The sequence below is a fragment of the Octodon degus genome, unplaced genomic scaffold, assembly GCF_000260255.1.
Source record: "Octodon degus isolate 3935 unplaced genomic scaffold, OctDeg1.0 scaffold00146, whole genome shotgun sequence".
NCBI classification, from domain to species: Eukaryota; Metazoa; Chordata; class Mammalia; order Rodentia; family Octodontidae; genus Octodon; species Octodon degus.
Window position 1 is genome coordinate 5,493,414 of NW_004524722.1, and position 4,781 is coordinate 5,498,194.

Consider the following 4,781-nt stretch of genomic DNA (forward strand, 5'->3'; position numbering starts at 1 on the left):
TGAAATGAATCAGGCATGCTTGTGCAAAATCATATAGTTTCCTCAGTTGAGAACCTGAAGGGAAAAAATAAAATCTGAAGGGTACAGTATATACTGGGAAAAGGGGCTGAACTTATTCTAAAGGAAAGAGTTACTAATTTGAGAAGGACATGGGAGGGAGGAGGGGAGTGAGATGTATCTCTGTATGCAAGCAGAATGGTGTGGACGACTACTGTGCATTCCTATTGGTCTATGGAAAGAAGTGGTTTAATGCTTTAATTTGTTTTGTCTCCTTTTTTCAATGCTTTGTACTTTTTCTCTTCTTAGTTTCTTATGCATTTCTTTTTTTCTTCTTCTCGCTTTACATGCATATATCTGGCAATAATTCCTGCTTGGAAGACAACACTATGTATTACAACAAACACTGTGAAATTCATATTACTTTGTTAACTGAAATTCTGTATCACTTGTAATTATTTCTATTTTAATTCTAATTTGTACTTTTTTTAAAAAAACAAAAATAAAAAAAGACTTGAGACTCTTTGGTCATTGGTGTGTGGTGGAGAGGAGCAGAGAAGATGTAAACGATGTTCTTGACTGGGGGAAAATGGTCCTTTCTGGCCCAAGATATATTTCAAAGATCACTCTGTTAACTATCTGGACTTTGCTGGAACATGGTTGTTCTTTTTTGGCTCCCTAAATATCTGTGTTCTACAACGCAAAGTGTGAGTTTCATTTAAATAAAAAATTACAGCCTTATGAATAGAACAGAGGATATGAAACGCTAGCGTTCCACAGGGGGCCACCAGTGACCGTCAGCTCTCTTCACAGAGATATCCCCAGGGCCTGGATTTCCTCACATTGACATTCCCCTGATCCATGGTTCCCACACCTGCCCTTTGTCATAGAAAGGTGATAGATTTCCAGAATCTCTATGATTTATGAATAAGTTTTTAAGAATGAAATGATATCTTTGTAATAGTTTTCAAGATAATGAATAATTTTTTATCTGGTCAGGCAAATGACTTGCTGTTTATGATTTGTTTATTAAATTAGCTGTGTGTCTTTCTACATCAGTGTTACATTTGTTGTTCCTTCTACAAGACAGTGTGCTCACCAGAAATATAACAGGACTCTTATGCGGTGTTTTAGAACAATTACATAAATTATTCATAATAAAAATAGAATGTTTAATTAAATCAGTGAATGAAATTTGAAGTGAATGTGTTTCTCTGTGTGTCTGTTGTTTCCTCTATGTCTTTTCATATCTTATCATGCTTTCATGATATGGATATCTAAATTGTAGTATTATTTAATAATCTCAAAAATATAAGATCACAATTCCTTAAGTTAGAGTTTTTCTTTTCTTTTGCTCTGGAATTCAGTATGATCTATCACATATCAAAGGAAATATTTTTTTTCTTTATCTTGTAGTATCATTAATACTGAGGGCAGTTTTGTCATACTAATATAAAGGATTTAAGGATAACATTCTTAAAAAGTAGAAAAACATACATTTAATTGATCCATCAAAGTTTTCTCCATTTTCTTTCTATCCTTCTTTAAATGTTGGAGATATTTGACTGGTGAGATAGCTCAGAGGACTAAGCACCTGCAAGCGCAAGGACCAGGGCTCAATCCCAGGTAACCGGTCTCACATGCCACACCAGCCCTGTCCTGGGATGTGCTGACTGAACCCAGGCCTGGTGTTGCATGCCTATAATCCCAGCTCTGGGCAGGGTGAGACGGGAGGATCACTATGAGTCTGAGCTGTGTAGTGAGACACTGTACTAAATACTTGATATTTCAATTTGTCTTTCGGAGTTTAATCCTATAAAACAAAGCAGAGCTATGAGCCTATGATGATGGTCCCAGTAGAACATGTCAAGATTAGGGTGTGTGCTCGGAAAAAATCCTGTTGATTGTATTGCTCTGCTATGGTCAACCACACCATTTCCGTAAGGACTATCCAATGTGTAACTCAGCAACAGTGCTACAGTGCTGTACTCTTTCATGGGTTAGGAAAAGCATTCCACTTGATTGTCATCTCATTATCCCTTTAATTTGCACCTACACAATTCTTGGCAATTGTTTCTTCATATTTCTAACTAGGAATGAATATAATTGCATGAACCCATATACCAGTTCTAAGCCATGCTGGAAAGCACAGGCCTCAGGATGATTCTGAGCACAATGTCTACAGGGCCGTGAAGGGTACAGATAAACCACAGGAAGATATTTATTGTATCCTTCTTTCCCTGGGACCCACCACCATGGGCTGCATTTGTACCAGGACAGTGAAGAAGGCAGCCCGCATCATCATTGAGAAGTACCATACGTGCCTGGGAAACGACTTCCACACCAACAAGCATGTGTACGAGGAAATCGCCATCATCCCCGCAAGAAGCTCCACAACAAGCTATGTCACACATCTGAGGAAGGTATTTCCATCAAGTTGCAGGAGGAGGAGAGAGAAAGGAGAGATAATTACATCCCTGAGGTCTCAGCCTTGGATCAGGAAATCACTGAAGTAGATCCTGACACTAAGCAAATGCTGTAGCTTTTGGCCTTCGGCAACCTCTCCAACCTGCGGGTCACACAGCCACCACCAGGATGAATTCCAAAACACCACGTGGAGCTGTTTGAATCTTTTTGCTATGCTGTAATGTCAATAAATCTGGGACAATGGCCAAAAAAAGATGTTTATTGTATCTTCTTTGCATAATCTTTACTTCATCCTAGTTTTTCTATTGCAGAACTTGGAGTTGTGTTTGTCATGATCTTTCATTGGCTCACTACAATCCATAATCCACTGAGATATATAACAATTATTACTAACACACAAGTTGTAAAACTTGGAATGACAGTTTTAATGAGGTTTATTCATTCTCAAACTGAGAGAAGAGAATCTGTTCAGTATATAGAGTTGAAGAAGCTGGCCATATATCTGCACACAAAACAATAAAACCAGATCTTTTATCTTATACCATACACAATAACCAATTTAAAGTATATTAAAGACTTAAGCATGAAACCAGAAACGATAAAGCTCATAGAAAAAAATGTGAGGAAAGCTCCTTGACATTAACTTTGATATCACATTAATTTGCCCCATTTAAAGAACATTTTCATTTGAAATCTACATTGGCAAGTTTTTTTGTTCTAACCACTTCCCAAGATATTTTCACTTTTTGCTGACCTCCACATTTCAGATTAAATATATCTCAGAGTTTCTGGGTATGTAATAAGTCTTTTCTACATATACATTTAATACATCTTGTTTTCTACAATTCATAATGTATGTTTTTAGTTGCGTATTTATTTTTTAGTGAAACTTGCTGAACACACAATGGATTTCTTTTATGACAAAAATAATTAATAATTCTCCAAAAATGTTTTGGTGCAGTTTATCTCCTTTAATCCTAGAATGCTAATTTTATATATGGTAAAGAGTGGGGGTTTCACATGGTCAGGTTTATGCTAAATTATTTTCTTAATCTTTTATTTTACTCAATGTTGCTGACCTCATAATGGGTACTAAACATGTCTCTAAGTTCAGTTGTTTTTTTCTTCATTGTCCAATATACTCTAGATCCCATTCAACTTTCTTTTTGTTTTATCATATATTTCTTTTCTTATTTACAATTTCCAAATCTTTCTGGATATTCCTCATCTCATCCTATAAAAGGGTATGTTGTAGCAAGCAATGCAAAAAATATTACTTACTGAGAGTTGAAGAAAAGTTTCAACCAAACTTTTTAAGTGAATATATAGGCAGAACAGAATAAAGAAACCTCTTCAACTCCCACTGGAAAGGATTTTGGAGCATAGAGAGAACATGGGATAACGCATTAGAAGCTAAAAAGCAATACATTGTCATCATTCCAAAATCCTATCAAGGGTCCCCTTATGGCATTTTTGCCCTATTATTCTCCAGTGTGTAGAGTACAATGCCATCACTGAAGGACTTCTGAACCCTGCTCTGCATCAAGTGGTTGAAATTAGACTACTTGATATTCTGAGATTGCAAATAGAACATGTGGACAGACAAGAAACAAACATGGTCTGTTTCGACCAGCTAATCTTTTTTTTTTTCACATGCTTATCAATTTTTAATGCATTTAACAAAACTTTGTCATCCCTCCATGATGCTGTCCCTCTAATTTACTTGAAAACTTCATAAAGGTAGTTTGACAATTAGATATGAGTCATCTAAAGTAAATTTAAGTTTTCTTTTTCAAGACAAAGTATTGTTGAGTTCAGGCTAGGAACTCACTAACTTAGCCTAGGATGTCTCATGCTCATTCTCCGGCCTCAGTCTCTGATGTTTTGGGTTTTTGGTTTGTTTGTTTGTTGGTTGGTTTGTTTGTTTTTATTTACTTTTTTCTATAACTTTATTGAGAAACAAATATCAATGAGACAGTTTCAAACCAAATTGGTAGGACAGTTTCAATAATGAACACATTGCATACATTCTTCCTAGTGGTTAACTGTTGTACAAGATGCGGACACGATATCCTGTTTGCAAACACCATTAGAACAAATCCCTCTACTCATTAAGAGAATGCAGCTATACATCTATCCTAACCACTTTGAATACACAGATACAAAATGGACATTCACCTGTATCCCCTTTTCTTGTTAAGTTCCATCATTTAAATATTATAGGTGTGTAAACTCAGCAAAATATTCTAAAAGAATTCAGTAGTCCATAATAGTATTGGGTCTTCTGCTTGACTGGCAATGTCAGAAATTGTTGACCTGAGTCCCCTACAGCTCAATATAACATCATGGCTTTACTT